Source organism: Dipodomys merriami, unplaced genomic scaffold (assembly GCF_024711535.1).
Source record: "Dipodomys merriami isolate MVZ:Mamm:240054 unplaced genomic scaffold, mDipMer1.0.p SCAF_36, whole genome shotgun sequence".
NCBI classification, from domain to species: Eukaryota; Metazoa; Chordata; class Mammalia; order Rodentia; family Heteromyidae; genus Dipodomys; species Dipodomys merriami.
The window spans coordinates 2313342-2336327 of record NW_027205159.1 but is presented as its reverse complement, the minus strand read 5'-3'; the positions used below and the strand labels follow the sequence as shown (position 1 = coordinate 2336327).

At 36.9% G+C, this 22986-nt stretch overlaps 1 protein-coding gene across 6 annotated transcripts in view; it reads left to right on the top strand.

Moving 5' to 3' along the window:
- The window catches only part of Aff3 (ALF transcription elongation factor 3), a 579697-nt gene that overhangs the window by 43205 nt on the left and 513506 nt on the right, over positions 1 to 22986 (top strand). The window lies entirely within an intron of this gene.

The following is a 22986-nucleotide window of genomic DNA, read 5'->3' as shown; positions in this document are numbered from 1 at the left end:
TCCTCCCCTCCGCCTCTGGCACCCCGAGTGTCCCTTTATGTCACGCTCACAGCTTGGGGTGCACTCTGGGTTCTATTTCTTGCTCATCTCACAGGAAGGGGCTGCTGTAGGTGAATCTAAGGTAAAAGCAGTTGAATCCCAGTTGCAGTTGCAGGTGTCTTAAAAATCCCATTGGCTACTTCAGCCTTCCTCTTCCTACCCCTCTTTTCGCTCCCTCCACCCCCACAAACCTCTTAAACGTTTCCAACCAGTCCTATTCAGGTGGTGAAATTATTGCCTTCATATTCCTGGAGGAACTTGCGTTATGTTTAATATTTACGGGGACGAACATCTGCTAGAACAAGCATGTTAACTGCACTCTGTTCTGCCTCTGGTGATCGCATATTGTAGAACTGAGCTTTTTTTTTTTTAATCAGTAAAGAGTTCACATGTGTCTAAAACTGCAAGTGGTGTGCACATGAATATGCAGTGTTCAATTTGAAAACTAAATGCTTTATGATTTATGACTCATATAGATGATATGTGGACATGTGGAGATATTCGGTGATTTAGGCCTCCAGTGACTTTTATTTTTCTAAGGACAGGTGTAACCAAATAAACTAGACACAAAGCTAATACATTATTGAGCAGTTTCTTATAAAAGAGCCAGTGGTGAGTAAGTATAGCTTGCTCTGCATATTACTGGTGCCTATAAAACACACAAGGATGGGCCCTCATCTAATAAAACTTGTATATATTACATTGGAAACTTCAAAGAACCAGTGTAGAAAGAATATGGAACATGTTATTACTCTATAAAAGTTGCTAATTACTGTGTTGCTGCTCCTAGGGTTATTTCAGCCTTTCATTTACAGATACCTATTATTTTACAGGTTTACAATTAGAAATGTTGGTTTCTGGCACAAATTCAGTATGTTTCCAGATAGAAATGTACTTTAAAAATGAATGACTTTTTCTTTTCTTTTGTTGGTCCTGGGGCTTGAACTCTGGGCCTGGGTGCTGTTCCTCAGCTTTTGAGCTCAAGGCTAGTGTTCTACCACTTGAACCACAGCACCACTTCACGTTTTCTGGTGGTTAAGAGTCATGGATTTTCCTGCCCAGGCTGGCTCTGAACCATGATCCTCAGATCTCAGCTTCCTGAGTAGCTAGGATTACAGGTGTGAGCCACCGGCACTCAGACTGCTTTTTTATTTTTATTTTATTTTTTTAGCAAAGGGAAGAGCTTACTGTTTTGGCATATTTTTATGCAGCTTGTCTCTTTGCTTGCTCAAATAGCACCCTTTCATGAGTTTTATAAGTAATTTTTTGAGATTACCAGATATATTTCTGGCGCTCTCCTTTCTACCCTGAGTTCACTGTTGAGTTACCTCTAGCACTGTTAGAGAGTGGCTCCTGATTTGGCTTGAAATTTATATTAATAATTTTCATTTTTTTGGAAGAATTAAGGATTTTTTCAAAAGCTGCCATACATGGAATCAGATTTTAATCAGTGTATAAAATTTTGGCTTAAGAAAGCCTGCAGATTTTCTTGATTACAATATAAAAGAACAGTTTGCCTTTAGTATTTCTCAATCTGTAGATAAAGAATGGGCGTACATGTTTTCGGTGAATTAAAGATAAACTGAACTCCTTCAGTGAGGATTTCTAATATGGCCATACATTTTCTCAGTAATGGGTCAACTTTGGGTTGGTGTTTCAAACTCAATTTTAATGATTGATTTAAAAATTTAAGTTTATGGTTTACTCTTAAGCTTATAGGTGATCAAAAATAACTAATACTTAAGTATTTTCTATGTGTTTGATATTTTCATATCCATTGTTTTCTTTATTTGAATCTTACAATGATTTCAGGAGTGATAAGTAGTGGGATGAAATAAAGAATAATAATAACATGAAGAAATAAATAGAAGGTGTGTATTGTTAGATGACTGAAACTATCAAACAAATGACAGTAGACTTTTAATAACTAAAATTTATAGAGCACTTAGTATTTACTACGTGTCTTTATTATTCTTTTACAAGGTGTCTATTACTTATTAATTTACTGTCATAAGTACATAGAATGTAGTTGTCCATTTGTTTGCTATAGGAACCTTACACAAAATAAATTATTAATCCCATTTTACAGATGGAGAATCTTAGGATAGGGATCTCAGAAAACCTGCCCCTTGGCCATACAGCTAACAATTGGGGAGTAATATTTGAACTATAAATTAACTTCAAAGCCTACTTCTTTGAGTTTAGCTCCAGTGCATTTTCTGGAATACGGTAGAGCCTCCCAGTATATGAAGGTGCTTTTGAAATTAATTACAAAGCAGACTTCGATGGACTGGAAGTTAAAGATCTGTTGAAATATCAAAGAAAAAGAAGGGCAGAACCTTAAATTAAGCTACTGATTTAAATTTAAAAAATCTTAAAACAAAATATCATGATTTAGGAAATTATGCCTATTAATTGTGAATTGACTTATGAAAGAAAATGTGAATTCTAAATAATAACCATCAAACAATTTCTTCTTTTAATTAATAATAGGAAGATACTTTTATTTGAAGGGAGAAGAAGTACAGCTTAGTGAGTCTTACTTTAAATCCCTAACCTTTTAAAATTGGTTGATATCATTTTCCAAATTGCATTGCATTGGTTGTGACTGTGTGTAAGCCCGTTTGTTTATTCTACTGGTCACAGTATTAGCTCAAATGCTAAAGATGTATAAGAAAGATAAAGCTTAGTATTATTGAATATAATCAGTATAGACAATTGATAATTCAAGGATTACCTGCTCTATATCTTATTTTTCTGATGATCTTTTGAGTGTGAGTGTACAGGTGGATTTTCATTTCTGCCTTACATTAACATTGAAATGTGCACCCCCAATCAGTACCTCTAATTCAACTTTGAAGCCAGCGTGGATAACTTGAGATTCTGTATCCAGGTGTGGAGGTTCATTTGGTAGAGCTGAATGTCCAGAAAGTTTACTGGGCAGATGTCCAAAGGAATAGGGCCTCTGTTCAGCCTCCTGCTTTGCTCCTGTAGTCCATCGGCTTTGGGCCAGCTGCTTGACATACAAGCCATTCTTCAGGGTTCTTAAAATAAGGACCATGGCTGTTAGCATGCTAGCTGTTGCTTTCATTTCTTTATTTCACCAATCTTTACTGACCATATTTAAAGTATAAGACCTTTTAATGTTGTTGTAGGGGATACAAAGATGAACAAAACATGAGTTATGCATATGTTGTTTAGTAGGGGAATGAGACAAATATATAAATAAATATGAAAGAAAGTTTCCAACAGTGGAGATTCAGAAAAGGGACCATGTTTGGGAATAGAGAGGCTAAAAGAGGAGGGAAAGAGGAAAATTGAGTTTAAGGAAAAATATAAAAGTTTCCATGGAATGGCCTTTAAACTTTGGAAGATTAATTGGAATTTTACAGATGGTAAGAGATGAGGATATCAAAATGACATAGTCGTTTTAGGTGAAGGAAGAAGCAGAACAAAGGCTTTCTTGGTATCTCTGAAAGTTCCTTTTATTCAGAGTAGAATTACTCTGTATTTTAAAGATAGAGAACATTGTAATCATAAGATGGTTTCACTGAATGAGTAAAGCTTTCCAAAATCAATGTATATTTAATCTTCTTAAATATGAATATATTTTAGTTATCTGGAAGAAAATCTATCATGATAAAATAATACTTTAGACCCTTTGTATCATTCACCCTGACCCCATCCACCCTGAAGCTTCACATATGTCAGAATCTATACACTTTGGTTCAGATTGGTTGAAAGAACCTATGTTTCAAATAGGATACAAATCCAATACATGGATTATTTCATAGTCATCAAAATTTTTAACTCAGTATTCAGAGTATCAGCCATTGTTATAGGATAGGTACTGTGGAGACAGTGGTTTTTAAATGTTTTGTATCATGAATCAAATGTAAGAAATACATTTAACATTACAGCCTAGATCCCCTGTGTACCTAAGTATGCACAGCTGAAACAAGAGTGCCTGTAATAACACTCATTACTATGTGTGGTGCCTTTTGATATTTTCTGTACTTTTTTCCTTTTTGTATTTCCTATGTAAGAGTTGAAACCTGCAGTTTAAAACCTTGCTGCAGGGGGTGGGAGAATGTAAGAGGGAATGAGAGTGTAACTTAGGAACTTAGAAGAGAACAAACTATACATGTACATGTCAGCAGTACAAAGCTGATGCTACCTGTTGGAGGGGAGCACCAGCATATCCTGCAGAGAGAGTAAAGTATGTGTGGCCTAGTAGCATTTGAAGTGGATCCCTGAGTATTATTTTAGGAGGAGGAAATAAATGTGAAGACAATCCATGTATAAGGAAAACTTCAATTAGAGATTTGGGGAAAATAAAGTGTGATATTTGTTTGAAGATAAAATTTATTTATTAAAGCAGGAATGAGAAGGCGTGGGAATGTGTGAGCGGACTGCACCCCCACTGGGGAGGAGGACCAAGTAGTGTACTAACAGTGTAGTCTCCTTAGAGATGCTTTCCTAGAATCCACCGATGTTCTTTGGTTCTTCTTATGAAAGTTCTTTTCATCTAATCACCAGTCAATTCATGTCTAGGTAGTAGCTTTTTTCCAGGCCCCCTTGGGCTTCCAGGTCCTTGATAATGTTAGAAAATGCTAAAAGACTCCTAATCTTGGCCATCATGTTCCCAGAGCTTTCCCTCCCAAATCTGTAGAACAAATACTTTGAATCTAACCCCAATTCCTTGTGGTTCATAGCTGTGCCTCAGAACACAAAGGGCAAAAGGAGAGCAGAGCGTATGTGTGTTGAGCTCAGGTATCCTGCAGCTGGTTGGCTGAGAGCAGCTTTTTGCCCGCTGCCCTCAATCTCATTGGCCAAAAAGGACTCTAGTTGGCTGCAGAGGTTTTCATTGGTTGAAAAGTCTTGGTGGATGCCCAGAGCATAAGAAAGAGCTTCAGGAGATTGTGATGTGAAATAGTTTCTAGAAAAAATGTCTTTCATGAGAAGTCTGTGGGCTGTGGTGACTGTGGAGCCAGTGGCCACCATGGAGGAGTTGGAAAGTCAGTGGGAAGCTCCCATTGGTAAGTAATATGAGCTTGGAATCCTCTGTGGGGGATTTGTTAAAGACTGCTCACTGGGAAGACTGGTTAGTTCAGGATGACAGGAAGGATGCATATTGCATGTGCTGGATGAGTTTTAACCAAATGTCTTTGGATAATGATTAAGATGAATATTATGTATGGGAAATGATTTCTTTCCTTGTTCCAGATTATCTTTCATAAAAATGTAGGAGGGCTATAAAATATTAATAACCCATTTTGAGAGAACATCCCTATGAACCAGAATGGGTTTAATCAATGATACTTGGGATTAGCAACTTGAATGAGGCCCTTTGGCTTAATCTAGGCTAAAATAATAGTTAAACTAAGAAAAAATAATTTTTCAATGTGGAATCAAGATTTTTTTAAATAAAAAAATCAGATTTTAACTTGGAATAGTGTTGCCCATTTTGTGAATACAATCTGGGTGGCGAAAATCAAGACCATAAAAAACAATTTCAGTACCATTTAATAGTAGCCTAATGTTTCTTTGTTTTGTTTCAAAGTGAAATCCATAAAAACTTATTTTCATTGTTGGCTGTTCCCTTTTGTATGGAAATTTTATTGAAGATTTTAAACTCAACTTGCTTCAACCTTGCTTTCTGTTTGCCCTGGGCAGCTCACAACTTTTCTCATTTCCTATTCTCAGTCTTGGCTTAATCACTTATAAAATGACAGCACTTATTCTGGCCTACTTCATAAGGTTGTGATGTTAAGTAATAAAAGTGTCAATTGCTTTGTGAACACCAAATGGAGTTCTTTTAAAAATGCTTTTGCTCTGTCTGTGGCAATAGGATATATTTGAGTAGAGATTCGTAGTTTTACTTGGTTGTGCATCATCATCCAGCAAATATGCCCTTAGTTGTGGTTGTACTGCTAACATATGTAGACATATGAACCATTACATACTCTCTGATGTTTTACTGAGAATGTATTGTATTACCAACCATTACATCGAATGACCTCATTTGGCACCATGGGTCTCATTAAATTATGTCAAGCTAATCACAGTTTTGCTTCACTGGAAACAAAATTCACATTTAGATCAAAGTAAGAGGATACCACACCACCCAAGAAATGAAATGGGTTTAATCTAAGGAAACTAACACCTAAGGGTGTTAAGGGGCCCTTGGGTATTTGAAGATGTTTCACTCAGGGCTGGGGGTGGAGAGGGAAGAGAATTATTCTGGGTTGCACAGGGGCACCAGTAAGATTAGGGAGTGTGTAAATGTGTTACAGTGATATAGAGTGTGCTGTCTCAGAACCTAACAATTACCTGGTTTAGTACAAAGACATTTCTATGTAAGTAGACCAGCAGCAGTGGTCTGTCTATGGCAATCCTTCTGATTTCAAAATTCTGTGATCATTCCCCCTAGAGAGAACAGAAATCAAAGAGCGCTGAAGTCATTAATTGTATTCAGTTGGGTATTTTCCCCTCTGCAACGTCAGGAAGGATCCTTAAACTTCTTCACATAATTCCTCCCCAGAGGTTCGTTGTTAGTGGAGGTAAACAAAAAATAACTGTAATTTGGAGACCTGGCTAATGTAGCAGCTTACTTTAGAGTTATGTGCTTAACTTGATGCTGAATGTAATTTTATTTTTCCTTTGTTATGGATGGGAAATTAGTTTTCAGAAATCCCCTACAGGGATGTAATGTGAACCTGTTAGTCTTAGTTAAATTTTTCTTGTCATACTTGTGCTGTTTACCTGAGTTATGAAGTGACAGAACAAATTTTCTGTCACTGTTCATTGAAATGTTAATTAGATGCCTGACAGATAAAAAAAAACCTTCTGTAGTGCATCATCACCAATTCTGTTTTTGTTTCAAATTGCAAAGTACAAACACACACACACATACACACACACACACACACACACACACACACACACACATTTATAGGAGATATTGAGAGTAAGAAAAGAGCTGTTTTGAGAACATAGGTCACCATAGTTAACTTTCCTTCAGGAAATTACTTTAATGTGAATCCAGATAACCTTAGGATTGTGTTAAAATATATGCTCTGATGTAGTAGGATTACGGTGGAGCCATTACTCTATATTTCTAATGCCCTAGTAAGTTGAGTTTTGGAGACATAAAGCATTCCTTTGAAAAAAGTCCCTTCAGTAGACTTCATTTTTCTTTCCCCTGTTTGGGGAGATTTTTATGTAATAACATTGCAAATTTGTAAAGCTGGGAGGTTATATTTAGAGGCAGCATTTATTTTATTTTTGTAAATCTTTGTAATACAATTCTGATGAGTGAGGGGGTGGTTAATTGTATCCTAGTGGGATTACAGTCAGAAATCAACATAAAAACCGAGTAAACACAAGTTATAATAAATAGGATAATCACTTTTTACAGCATTTCTGTTCTTGTCAATCCTTTCAGAGCTGAGTCTTTCTGCTGTATCATAAGTGAATGCTGGGCATGATAGGATATTCTTACAAACACTTCAGATTTGTGAGTAATCTCACAAAAACTCCAAGAGGGATGAAATGTCCCTATTCTTTTGCAGCCATTCTGTCTCTGGGAGAAAAGAGTACTATAGTGAATAGAAGCTAAGGGGGAGAGGGATGGTGGCAGTGGAGGTTGGAGGTGAGTATTTTACAGAATTATTGCACTGCCCAGTGGCTATGGCTACAAATTCCAACTCTCTTCATGTCCTAGTCATAATGACAGGCTCCAAGTGGAACTAAGAGTAGTTCTTAAACATTTTCCTCACTGCCCTTTCATCCCAGCATGACTAGCTATTCACTTTTCCTCCAGCCATTACAGTACTCTGATTTCTTTAGGTGGGAAACTTTACTGTATTTTCCGTGTCTAATTTCCAGTCTTATTTCACTAGAAAATATGTGTAATGTGACTGATGAAATATGGTGCAGTTGACTAGAATCAACTTGGATGTTCTCTAGATTGGAGGGAAGTTTGTTGGCTTTATTTTCCTAATGAAGGTGTGTACAGGCATGCATTTCCTTTTTCTGAGAGCTTGCAAGGGTTACCAACAGGAGAACAATTGGGATTAAATAACTTCAAGTATTTATTTGGTTTGATAAAATACTGCAAGTATTTTTTGATTTGAGGAATACAAATTGGACTCTTGTGACTTTGGTCACCTGTAAGCTAGATAAGGTGGAGCTTTTGTGTCATGGCACCATAGTTCCTACTTGTGCTCTTAGTGACTACCATATGGACCTGAACATCATGGTGCAGTGTGTTGTCAGACTAATTGCATTTAACTGTTCCTTCTAGCATACAGCATTATTTTCTACTAATTGAACTACCGTTGCGTAGTGAGGAAGAGACAGAAACTTGCTTGACACAAGTCAGGCCCATAGTAAATCGAACAAGTATTTGTTATTGCTTTGGTTTGCGCTATAGCCATGGAACTTATAATTTTTACACTGAAGACAACACTTTATTTTCTATCAACATATAAATAGTCAGGTTACTGAGATAAATATAAAAAAAGGACATACAGATTTGCTCTGTTAGGTCAAGAGATCCTTAAGAACAAACAGCAACTAAAAATGATCAACTCTGTTCTGAACTTCAGTCTTTTTCTTGGGATTTCTACCTTGGCTGAACAGACAGCTGTCAACATGGCCCCATTCACTTCTTTCCCTATCAGCCATGTCCCAGGGCTATGAACCTGACCGTGTCATATCTGGAATTGTTAAAATGGAAGGTGCTGGTGGAGCTGGAGGACTTGTACTCAGGCTGAGAGGCAAGTGCCTTTAAGCTACAGACCCTGTAGTTTATGGAAGAGAGTCTTGTGTCAGGTAGACCTTCATTGTTCCTTCCTGCAGAATCCCAGAGCTCTTTCTTGCCCTTCCCCTTCCTGGTGGATGCTGGAAGTGAGGATTCATCTGAAGGAAGGTATCTAAGCTGTCTGTCTCCTGAAGAAATGGACTACATACAGCCTTCACAGAGATGGAATGCCCTTCTGTTCCATCTGACATCCAAATGTAATGCTCTTCTCCAGCGTGTTAATACTTGTAGTAGATCCTTTGTATTGATTGCTAGCTGTGTGACTCAAGAATGAAGATTTGGACCTCGTCTGTGTTGCCTGGACTCAGAGTACAGCAGTGAACCATAATGCCTACCTGAGCCATCTTTGGGAGCCCAGTTCAGAGCTACATGGAGAACTGCTGAGCCCTCATCAGACCCATGCAGGAAAGGCTAGCCCAACCATGGCATGAAGATGTTCCTATTGCTTATTGTCATTGATACTTCTTTCCCATAACATGGGACAGCTTTCTTTGAGAATTAAACTTCTTTGATGACTTCCTTTAATTTTTTAAGATAGAAGTTAATTTTTTTAGAATGAACAGACTACCTTTTCGATGTAAAAGGTACTGAATTTTATCAGCTCCCCTGCTACTACCACCCTATTTGAATTAAAACTCCAAAGCCTGAATTAACAAGTTCCAAGAATAGAGATGAAATATTTATAGTCTGAAAGGAAGTATGGCAATTTGATTTTAGTATTTGGGTAGTTAGTAACATAAATTAAATTAATTCTATTCTCTCCCTTAATCTTATCTTTTAGTAGGCAGAAAACAATATTTTATAAACCTATTATATACAATAACCTGACACAATATGGAGACTGTATAAGGGGATTTGGGATGCTCATTACAACTCTTCCTCTGAATTTCCAGATTTCTAGGTTGAGATGAACACCTATTTATTGAGCCAGACACAGAATTGTAAACATATCACATTTCCAGCCATAATGTGTTTGTACTTTAGCCTGGATAGATTATTTCAAATAGTTTTTTTTCCTTCTTAAAGTCTTGTGGAGTAGATAAAAGGGTACCACACCTACCTTCAGTTTTAAGGGGAGATCTCCTAAGGGAAGTGGCTACTGACTTGATTCTTGAAGGATGAACTGGAGTTAGTCAGACTGGGAGAAGAGGGAATGTGGCATGTGCAGTGATATAAGTAAAAGCAAAGGGGAAAAGCAGAAAAGTCATGAGCAGTAGCAGTAACTATACCAGTGAGTTGTAGGTCAGCAGTATCAAAGGAGGGAGTGGCAGGACTGGAGGCTGGAATTGAAGTGGTAACCCATCCTTGAAGGTACAAGAGTAATGGGAGGTGGGAAAGTATAGCTATGTTCTCTCTTGAGGGAAAGCTGATGAAAGAAAGTCTCAGGAAAGAGCGTGGCCAGTCCCAGAGTAAAAGAAAGAACATGAGAGTACATGCAGGTACTATAGATGTGAATGAATCTCTTTCACTGTCTGGCTGCCTACTTCTCAATATCTCTGAGGAATGGAAGATTCAGAAAATGAAACCATAGAAAGAAGAGGTTTAACTCTTGGATTGCAAAAGGAGTCTGAAAGGTGCTTTATAGTTATCTTTGAGAAAATGGCTTAATGAAAAGTCTGCATAAGCCACTTTAGAATAAATCTGTTACACTTTCTGTAATATAATTACAGTGTTTTGAAAGTTTTGCTTCAAGTTACTAGGTGAGGTTACATCACCAGGAACAATTAGTGAACTTGTCTAATTGTGGAATCTTAAATTAATTTAAAAAATTGTTTTCAAATACAAAAGACTTACAGTTAAGAGCTTTGGGATGTTGTACTAATACTCAATGGCAGGATCTCCATGGAAAGGATAGTAGGCTGGATCTGCAGTATGGTTTTGAGGTTTTTATATGTAGGGAAGATTACTCAGTTCTTTACATTTCATTTGCCTTATATCCTGTGAGATAGGTTCTACTCTTCTCTGTTTTATAGGAAGGAAACAAAGTCACAAGGTTTCTCAGCTGGGATGACAGGTTTGGGATTTTCACTCAGAAGTTTGGTCCCAGAGTCCTTACATATAATTACTATCCTGTAATGTACCTCTCTCTCTCTCTCTCTCTCTCTCTCTCTCTCTCTCTCTCTCTCTCTCTCTCTCTCTCTCTCTCTCTCTCTCTCTCTCTCTCTCTCTCTCTGTGTCAGTCATGGGTCTTAAACTCGGGTCCTAGGGTCCTAGGCACTGTCCCTCAGCACTTTAGCTCAAGGTGAACATTCTACCACTTGAGCCACAGCACCACTTCCGGTTTTCTGGTGGTTCATTGGAGATAAGAGTCTCATGGACTTGCCCTCCCGGGTTGTCTTTGAATCATGATCCTCAGATCTCAGCCTCCTGGGTAGCTAGGATTACAGGAATGAGCCACTGGAGCCTGGCTTAATGCACATGCACATCTCTTAATGACAACATGTGGGTTCTGAGGGCCCATTCACCCTGCAACTATATATATGTAAGATATGTACATGTATATATAAATATGTATAAAACCACATGTTTTATATAAATGCACCATATATTCTACTTCACATATATTTTTTGTGTATATATTTACATATACACATACATTGTCCAGGAAGCTTATATATAAAAATATCTTGGCATTTATTTTGAATTTTTAAACTGATTAATGTAGTAAGCTATGTATGAGTATTATATATTTTAGACTAGTAGGATTCTAATTAAGCTTTTCTGTGTGTGAATTGTCTGTAATTCACTAGTATTTCAGGTTATACATTTTTTTGCCTCTTTTTTTCCCTTATAGAACTGGGGATTGAATCCAGGGCTTCTTGCCTGCTAGGCAAGCATTGCACTACTTGGGCTATATACCCAGCCTTTTGCCATTATTTAACTTAGATAAAAACATACTGTCTCTATATGTTTTCCCTTATTTGTTTACTTATAAAACCACTAATATGACAAACCTTGTGGATGAAGGAAATGATAACAACTTTACCACAGCTGATCATATCTACCATAATATCAAAAATTTATTAATAACAACAATGATGGCACAACCATAAGATGGGTAAAATTTCTTTATCAGAGTCATCTGAAATCATGTGTAAAGTGGGTTTTAAAAAATGTAATCTTGCCGGGCGCTGGTGGCTCACGCCTGTAATCCTAGCTACTCAGGAGGCTGAGATCTGAGGATCGAGGTTCAAAGCCAGCCCGGGCAGGAGAGACCTTGAGACTCCTATCTCCAATAAACCACCAGAAAACCGGACGTGGTGCTGTAGCTCAAGTGGTAGAGCGCTCGCCTTGAGCTGAAGTGCTGAGGGACAGCGCCCAGGCCCAGAGTTCAAGCCCCACGACCGACCAAAAAAAAAAAAAAATGTAATCTTGCTGTAGACCTGATTTCTATATAAAAGTGTTGCTTTGGTAACAAGGAGAGAATAAACGGGCTTAATTTATGCCATAAGATTGGGTAAAGTAAAATTAATAAATTCTTGGCTTAAGGGACTCTGAAATATTGAGACAGATGACAAAAATAACTGTAAATTTCTTCTTTAAGCCTCTTTGAGAATAAGACAAGTTAAATTACAGGGATAGTTAAAAAAGCCACTTGGCAGGGGCATGCCAGGTGATGGCTATGGCTTCTTAACTGTCTAATCCTCTGTTTCCATATCTATCAGTGTAAATAATACTGTCACTATATTGTTAGGAGTGTTGAAATAATATTCATAAGTAATGAAGCACACAGTAACTCCTCAAGAGTCATAAGTTTACTGTTCAGTCTTCTTTCACTTAATATGGTTGTTTTTAATGTTCTTTTGGCTATCTTGGGCTTTGAAGTCTGGGCTTTCTGCTGGCTAGGTAAATACTCTATCACTTGAGCCATTCCCCCAACCCCTTTATGCTTTAAATTTGGGGTAGAATCTTAAATTTTGGCCCTGGACTAGCCTTAGACCTCATGGTTTTCTTATAGCTGACATTATAGACATGCCCCTCTTGGCCAGCATTTGCTGTTATTTGTTTTCTTGATGATAGCCATTCTGACTAGGGTGAGATGGAATCTTAATGTAGCTTTGATTTGCCTTTCCCTGATGGTTAAGGCTGTTTTAAATAGCAATTGTACTTAATGGCTACATTCATTCTGTTGCTTAATGATATTTAGAAACATTTATGTGAGTCATTGTCTCATTGTTTATTTTTTTTAACTGACAACTTTTTTTGAAGATTGAAAAGTATGCTTATGTTTATTAGTGGGAAATGGTTTGATATTTTCTTCCACTGAATGCAGAAGGTTTTACTTAAGATTAAAAAAATTTTTTTTATTGTGACAATACCTTACAGAGGGTTTACAATTACATGAGCAAGATAATGAGTACATTTCTTATCAAGCATTGTTGCCTCCTCCTTTGTTTCCCTTTCCCATCCCCCCTTCTTCCCCCCAGCCCTGCCAAAGTTGTAAAGTTCATTTTTCAACATAATGCCTTGTACATCTCATTGTTTCAATGGGTCCACCTGTATCCCTATTTAAACAGTTTGTTTTTTCCTTAAGATTTTATAATGCTTCTCAGTCAAGTTGTATAAACACCACTCAAATCTCAAGGTTTACAAGGACAGGTATGGTTCTTGCTCATTCTCTGTGGAGGTTGGCTCTGCTCTATTGTCTTCTTTACTCCTGGGCCCGGCTGCCAAAGTGCACTTATATTTGGAACATGCTTTCCCTTTGGTGGTGGGGAAAAGTAGCTTCTGTGGGCTGTGGCATATGACAGTTAGCTTCCATTTCATTGGTCTAATAAGTCCTACAGACAATCCTCCTTCAACTTAGCAATGCTATAGGTCTTAAGACAAACACCTAGCAGGGATCATGTCCTCCTAAGAAGAAAAGTCAAAAATTGGTTATTTAGTTACTATGACATCAGTCAGAATCTTTTATTTTTCTTTTGACTATCATTTTACATTAAAACTATATGGTCCCCCAAAGGGCTTACAGAACTGTCTGATAGAGAATTCTTTTATATTGTAATAGATCTTTGCCTTTTGGTCTGTGATTTTCTTTTTCTGGAATTTATCACTTCTTTGGAATTTTCATGGTGAGGATTGATGAGAAAAGCTGGAAAAATCTTCCTATCCAAAAAAACAAAACAAAACAGATTTTCCTCATGACAGGTATGAAATATTAGGGAAATATTTTTTGAGAATATATGTTTTTATTTAGTAATTCATTTATAAAAACTTGCCTTTATCTTGTAGAGATGAATACTGTGTATTCAGTTAATATGACCTGATTCTTAATGAACTTATTTTGTTTATTATAATCAAAAATCAAATACTGGATGTAGAGTAAAATACATACATAAAAGTGAAAGGAGTAAACTGATTTATAGATGAAAATGTTTCTATTGCTTTAATCCAATCTTTGTATGATAAGACTGGTTTTGAGTTAAAAAACAACTATGTGAGGAAAAAATAAAGCTGTGTGTGCTTACAAATAAGCAGGGAATGATGTTTGACCACCTATGGAAATGAATGAGTGAAATGTTTGCTGTGGCCTTGAGATACAGGGAATTAAGGACATTTCCTGGTCTTTAGCAAGAACTCTCATCCCTAGTCTTATTTTGTGTTTTCTAAATTTTAAACCCGGCAGGGTCTGTGCTTTTAGTCTGTGGGAAAGAAGTAAATGGAATGCTTTTGTAAAAGTAAGACAATTTTCCTTTCTCTGTATGGCTTATATTACCTAAGAAGTATGCTCAATTTATTGGGATAAGATACCATTTCCGTGTTAATTTCAATGTAATTGAGGAAGGAAGGAGTCCATACCAGTACTGTGAAGTACTTAATGGTGTTTAAAATCTCTGGGAGACTGGGACAAAGTAAAAACACAAACTAAATAATTGAAAATATAGTTATTGCTTTCTACTTTAGGTGAGCATCAAGATGCAATATTTTGAACTGATTTAGATTGCTGTAAAGCACTTTGAAGAAAACCCATTAGAGAGAATTAAGCTTGAACAGATTAGCTGTTCTGTAATAGGCCCAGCAGAATATCTATGTTGCTTCAAAATCTTTTCTAATTCCCATCATTTAACTTTGGCTGTATAAACAAAAGGTTCTTTACCTCCATATTTTCTAGAACTATGCACATGCCAACAAATATTTCTCTTAAGCAAATAGACACTTTAAAAAGGTAAATTCTGAATTTTGTATTTCTATATCTCAGGTTGAAATGAATGGAATTAAAAGAATAATTTTTTCCATTGGTATTTTTTTATTGTTAAGGTGATGTACGGAGAGGTTACAGTTGTATAAGTAAGGTAATAAGTACATTTCTTGTCAGACTTGTTACCCCTTCCCTCATTTTTCTCCTCCTTTACCTCTCCCAATCCCCTTGCAAGGTGTACAGATAATTTCCAACATTTTTTTGTGTATATTGCTGTTGTATTGGTTCCCACCTCATCCTTTGAAAAGAACAGTTTTTTAGGTGTGCTTGGATCATGGATTGCTGATAAATTGCTGATAAATTTTACTTTATTATTTATTGTTTTCATATGGAGAATCTTATGCCTGTCCCTCACATTTAGGATCTGTGTGTTTGTGAGTGTGTGTGTGTGTGTGTGTGTTCATTCCTTGGGATCTCTATGTATGCCATATTATAATAAAATTGAAAATAAAATAAATATAATATATAATAAAATATAAATGTACATTTATAAATATAAATAATATATAATACAAATAATATAAATATAAAATAATAAAATATAAATAAAATAAAATAAAAATAGTTTTGCTTCTTTCTAATCTAGTCGCCTTGTATTTCTTTTTTCTTTTTTTTTGTCAGTTGTGGGGCTTGAACTCTGTCTGGGCTTGGACGCTGTCTCTGCACTCTTCAGCTCAAGGCGAGAGTGTTCTACTGCTTGAGCCACAGGGCCACTTCTGGTTTTCTAGTGGTTTATTGGAGATAAGAGTCTCATGAGCTTTTCTGCCCTGGCTGGCTTTGAACCTCGATCCTCAGATCTCAGCCTCCTGAGTAGCTAGAATTACAGGTGTCAGCCACCAACGCCCGGCTCGCCTTTTATTTCTTTCTGGAACTCAGTTGAATTGGCTAGAACCTTTATTTTTTTATTTTTTAAAATTGGATTTAGTTGATTTAATTAACATTTTTTTTTTTTTTACATTTCAGAGCATCACACAGTTACCTTGTTTTCTGACCTGCAACCACATACCTTAAATGGAATTCCTTTTAAATGATCAAATTAGGTAACATCCAAATGTAACAGTTACACATGACAATTAATTCCCAAAGTGTAATTTACTATACCATAGCCTAACAACTTGGGAACAACTAGTCAGAAGAAGTTAAAGCAGATTTAAGGAAGTGGAAAAACCTTCCATGCTCTTGGATTGGGAGGATTAACAACATGAAAATGGCAGTACTGCTCAAAGCTATTTATAAATTCAGTGCAATATTCATCAAAATCCCACCATCTTTCAATGATATAGAAGAACTAATCCAAAAATTCATATGGAATAATAGAAGACTCCATATAGCAAAAATGCAAAAATGATACTTAGCAGGAAGAACAGTGCTGGAGGAATACCAATACCAAACTTCAAACTCTATTACAAAGATGTAGTTACAACAACTTGGTCCTGGCACATGAAAAAGCCTGAAGACCATTGGAATAGAATTGAAGACCCAGAAATGAACAACCCACCTATAGCCATCTAATCTTTGATAAAGAGACCAAAACACAGGGTGTTTTAACAAAGGGTGCTGGCAGAATTGGCTATACATGTGTAAAAAACGGAGGCTAGATCCTTAATATATCACCTTGTACCAGAATCAATTCCTAATGGATCAAACACTTCAATGTAGGACCAGATACCCCAAAAATATTACAGAAAGGGATAGGGGAAATACTAGGGCTCCTTGGTATAGGTAGAAACTTCCTAAGATCCAGAAACACAACAAATCAAAGAAAGGCTAGATAAATGGCTAGACTCTTCAGTAGAATGTTGGATAGTAGTGGTTAGAATGGGCATCCTTGGCTCATTCTAGTCTTAGGAAGAAAGCTTCTAGTTATTCATGATTATACTATCTGTACCTATCCAGGTTAAGTTGTTCCCATCTATTTGCTGTTGTTGTTGGTTGTGGGGCTTGAAATCTGGGCCAAGGTGATGTCCCTGAGCTCTTCAGTTCTAGCACACTACTATTTGAGCCACAATGCCACTTGTGGTTTTCTAGTGGTTAATTGGAGATAACCCTAAGATAAGGACTCACTGGTTTTTTCTTTCTTGCTATTGTTTCTAACATATTTATAAGATGATTTCTTTGTTGCTTTGTATGTCCCACCCCATGGTATAACCCCTGTTTTCACTGTATTTGATGTTGTTATAATTTGGGAAGGGGAAGGGAAAAAACAAATTGTTTAAATAGGGATACAGGTGGACCCATTGCAGCAATGAGATGTACAAGACTTTATGTTGAAAAACAAACTTTACAACTTTGGGTGGGGGGAGGGATGGGAAGGGGAAACAGGAGGAGGCAACAATGCTTGGTAAGAAATGTACTCATTACCTTGCCCATGTAATTGTAACTCCTCTGTATGGTATTTTCACAAAAAAAAAAAAAAAGAGTCTTACAGATGTTCTGGTCTGGCTTTGAACCACGATCCTTGGATCTCAGCTTCGTAAGTAGCTAGGATTACAGGCATGAGCTACTGGCACCCGCCCCATCTCTCCAGCCCCATCTATTTTTTGTTTAGTGTTTTCATCATGATAGTACAATGTCTGGTTTTGTAAAAGGTTTCTTTGGATTTTATTGTGGATTTTGTACTTTCTTCAACTGAAATAATTTAATATGTTAGCTATTTTTTATGTTGAACCAACCTCACATCTTGCAGTGTCTCCCCTTGGCCATGATATATATATATATATATATATATATATATATATATATAAAATATATAATATATATTTATATATATGTTATTGGATTTATTTTGCTAGTATTGTTAAATATGTCCTCCAGTTCTTCTCTTCCTTCTTTCTTTTCTTCTCCTCTTTCTGGTCTTCCTCCTCCTTCCTTTTCCTCCTCCTTCTTTCTTCCCTACCTCTTCTCCCCTCCTTTTCTTCCCCCTTTCAACTCCTTTACCATTTAAGCCATACCACAAGTCCTTTTGCTCTAGTTAATTTTTGAATATGATCTCATAGTTTTGCCTTGGGCTGGCCTGGACCACCATGATCTTCTGATGTTTGCCTCCTGAATATCTGCCACCGTACCACAGATAATGACTTCCTTTTTTTGAACACTTTTCACCCATTTTTGTCCTTGATGTTAGAAGCTCATGAATATTGGAGAGAAAAGTAGAGCATGACTTTTCCATGGAAATGTGAAGCCTTCATTTTTTATGTATTTTGAACAACTGTCCTTTAAATAATAATCTCAAAATATGTCTATTTGAGTATTCAAGTTCATGAACTTTTATGTAATGCTTTTCTGAAGAATTTTAACTTGGCATATGCTTAAGGAATTCCTACACGTTTCCTGTATGATACATTTAGATGATAAATCCTGACCTTGTATAAGTCTCTCAATTTTTTTCACTTAGTTTCATAATCAGTAAAGAGGATTATGAGGAACAAGTAAATATGGTATTTGACTATGCCTGTAAGGTGTTGCATGATGGGAAGATATAACTACTTATATAAGTGTGTAGATACAACTTTTAAACTCAGGATCACAAATATGAATTTCTGCAGGAATCTCCCAGAAGAAGTAAAAAGACTGAAGCAGGGGCATGTAAGCTCTGAACCTTGCTTTTTCATAAATTCAGTGTTTAAAAAAAAAAAAACAATTCAATGGACAAAACCTCTTCTATCTATTTAACCCAGATAATATATGTTTTTTCCCTCTACTCTCATTCAGGAGGTCTTCAATAGAGCTTAAGATCCTGCTATCTAAGTTCAAATCTACCACTAGGGAGGTTGTTAACTTCTCTACAACCTCATTTTCTTTTTTGTAAGGTGCAGCTAATGGGCAGCTTTCCTAACTACCAGGGTTGTTGTAGAGGTTTAAATGTCATAATGTATGAAAATAATTCAAACACGATGAAGTCCTATACAAATATCAGGGCTATTGTTCAGCTCTGTGTGTCTTGACTTTCCAAGAAATGTAGTTCCTGGTTAGAACTTAGTTGCCAGACCCTGGAAATCTATGAAGACCAGCTAGAACTCTCTCTTTTCAACAGAATAACTTTGTAATAGGTACAAGCCAATTGGAATGGACTTCTGTTGCTACCTAGGTCATCCAATACCATCGCAGTAAAAAAGCACTGTAGTCCTATTCTTGTCACTATTAGCTGATCGGGTATGTGAGTCCTTAAAGTTCCACTAGAGCTACAGTGCCACTTCCGTTTTTTTTAGTTGTTAATTGTAGATAAGAGTCTCACTGATGTTCCTGTCAGGGCTGGCTTTGAACAGCGATCCTCAGATCTCAGCCTCCTGAGTGGCTAGATTACAGGCATGAGCTACTGGCGCCTGGTGACTTTCTGTAGTTCTTTGGGAGATAAACAGCGTCAAAACTTGCACTTGCTTTTTAAAAATTTTTATTTTATTGTGAAAATACTGTACCAGAGGGGTTACAATCACATGAGCAAGGTAATGAGTACATTTCTTATCAAGCATTGTTGCCTTCTCCTTTGCTTTTCCCCTACCATCCCTTTCTTCCATCTCCACAACTACACTCCCCCTCCTCTGCCTAAATTGTAAAGTTCAAGATGCTATGTCGAAAAACTTGTACTTTCTTAGAATCCTTGTACTTGAAATAGTTTGATTTCTCATAGTAAATCAAGTACTGACATCTTGAAGTCTCTGTAAGAGAAGACATAATCAGCATCTGCACATTGTCTTTCAGGTAGCCTGACCACAGCCAGGTCTGTACTGGCTGTCAGTCAATAGGTCCAGGCAAACCTACGAGCCACAAGTTTATTGAGCACCTACTATGTATCAAGCATGAATTGGCTTGGAAATGTAGAAAGAAATGTGGCCCCTGCTCTGAGGAAGCATAAAGTCTTGTTGTAGAGAAACCAGTATCTATGAAATAGCTGTAGAGCTGAAAAATCACAGACTGTTAGTTCTTTCTGAGAGGGACTTTTGAGATCATCTTTCCTACCCACCTCCCATGTTTTACAGTAGAGTAAACTGATACCTGTAAACTGATACCTGTAATGGAATGCTAATTTCTGTGATGTAGTCCAGGGCTACTTAAATATAGCTGTTGCCCAGAATCATTTGAAGATCAGGAGTCCCTGGGTCAGGAGCCCCACTCTTAGCTTTTCGGTTTTGGGAATGCTAATAGTCATGCCTAGTGTTTTTAGAGTTTGGAGAATATGGCAGCTCAATGAAAGAACAAGAAAGAGGCTCATGGAGGTGACGTGTCTTGTACACAGAGTGGGCTCTTTGAATCTGGGATCCTGGAGTTAGTAACTGGCATGACTAAAGCAATGAACAAAATGTTCTACATCACATAATTTCAGAACAGAGACGAGCTACAAGGGGTTTTATATATTTGCTTTGAAAATGAGATATACATATGTTTTTGCTCACAACATTCTGTTAGTTACTTTAATATTTCAAGAAAGTACTTAATTGCATTAAGGTAACTGCAATCGCAAATCCTTTGTGTTTGACTAAGCCTGGCTTTTTGGAGTTTATTATTACCATTTCCAGTGCCATCTCAAAATTGTCTTAAGACATATACTAATAATTGTATAATTGTTACTGTATTTCTTAGTGTTAAAGGAGTTGATATGCAATATACTCATATATCTGGATAAATAGGCATGCTATTAAACTAGTGTAAAGATTTCATACTATAAACTATTCTTCATTGAAAATAAATTTATTCTCTCAGACAAGTGTCATCTTCATGGAACTTTAGATATTATTGTTACATGCATTTAGGCAATATATATGTATTGAAACCTTGATAGGAAATACGTTTATTTATAATATATATTGGGATGCCAGATAGGTTCTCCTTTCCATGAAAAAGTATGTCGATTTCAGATTTGAATATATTTTATAGTTGTGTTCATTTCACTGTCATACTGTTAGATACAACTTTTTCTGGCCTATGAGTTGGTGGAAGATGAGAATCACAATAATGATTAAGAGCATGGACTAGCCTTTTAATCTCCCACTTTTCCTTTTACTAACTATGTAGCTATGGAAAAGAATAGTTACCCATCTTAAGACAATGGACTAGTTGAGGATAAATTTAATTAATATGTATAAAGTTCCTAGTATGGCTCATGTTACAAAGTGTACAGTATGTGCTTGGCTAATTGTAGTTGTAGCATTTGTTGGTAATTGACTCTGGCATATGACATACACTTACACACACTGTGGTCATTGAATGTTTATTGACTAAATGGGGGACCACATCAATTGTTGTAAAGTTTTGTTATAGTATTTATGCCTCCCTCATTTTTATTATGGCTGTGTATTAGTGATTTAGAGTAGAATAGTTTAATAGAATGAATATTTGAATAGATGACAATTCATGTGACCCATGACTCTATCTCTAGTCAGTGATAGAGCGCTGAGAAAAGAAGAATTTTGTATGAAGTTACAGAATTTCATGGCTTTTACCAGGGTGTTACAACCTAAGCCAGAGCATAACCACCTGATTCCCTGGGAAGAGGAGTGGCACTTTCTTTAGTGGTCCCTCACTCAGGCTTAACTAGTTCTTTGTGTCTACTCCACCTTTCCCTCCCTTCTCCCTCTTCTAATTCCTCCCCTCCATCTCTGTGCCCTTCTGTCTCATTAGGTTTCTTCTTTTTTCTCTTTGCCTTGTAAATCTAGGGATTGTTAACCTGGAGGTCAGGGAACCCTTCAATCATAGGTTACTTCCCTTTCTTCCTTTCACTTTTGTTTTTTTCTGAGAAAGGAACCTACAAGTTTTGATTAGATTCTAGAGGCACCCATGACCCCACTTCCTCAGCTCTGGAAGCAGCCAGATTCTATTATGAGCAGAGGTTGGGGTGGAGCTGAAAATTATATGCCTTTATTAGTGTTTCCAGGTATAATAGAGGCAGTGAGTACTAGCAAGGATGCTTGGCAAAGCCATTCAGCCAGGAAAACAGGCTTGATCATGAAGACATGGCTGCATCCCTTCCTGACTGCCACACCAGCAGGAGTCTGTGGTGGTGCAGCAGCAGCATAAACATAATACCTGCCAGAGTATGAAAAGTCAGGCAGCAAACCCCAAGTGCCTACAGAGCACACTTCTCCTCTGTCATTTTCTTGTGCTATGGTGGGAAGTCAGGTGTTTTAGATTCACCTTAATTGCAAATGAGCTGGTCCCAGGCTTTGTCACAGTGAGGCACAACTGCCAGCAGAAAAATGTTCTTCACTGTTTAAAATTAAGGGGACTAGTGTTATATGTAAGGATTCAGAAATTCAGATGCATGCTTTATAAGAGCAACATTAAGAGCAAGTTGATAAGAATGTATGTCATACTCTATCCTGAGGGCTTCTCAAGTATTAATTATAGTCACCCTGAAGGTTACTGATCAATGATAAAATCATGCCCAAATAGCTTCATGTATTCCTTTTAGATCTGTAACATAGTTTTTTTTTTTTTTTTGTATTTCCCCCTCTGTTATATGGTATTCAGATTTACCACAATAGCTCTAATGTAACTGACAGTAGTGTACTTTTTGGTGCAATGGTAGAATCAAAGACCCTTTCAGATAGTTTGTCTAGACAACAAGAGTGCAGAGATGATTTGTCTCCCCCAGCAGTTAGGTAGAAGAGAGGATGTATTAAGGGCATTCAGTTAAGTGTGGCCAGACAGGAGGCTTTATCAGGGTGACATTCTTGTGCCAAGTATGTGTGATAAAGCTTGATTTAGACTTTGGAAATTCAAACCTTGTCTATGTTTAGCATCCAGAAACACTGTGGGGCTGTCATTGGTTAGGGGTTTCCAATTTCAGTTCTTGCAAAAATTAAGTAATTTAGGCATATAGAAACACAGGTACACTTTTTATTCAGGTGTTCATTCACTTATTCATTCCTATCTTGCTGCTCCACTTTTCCACACATTGACATTTTTAGCGGGTTCTTAATTATTT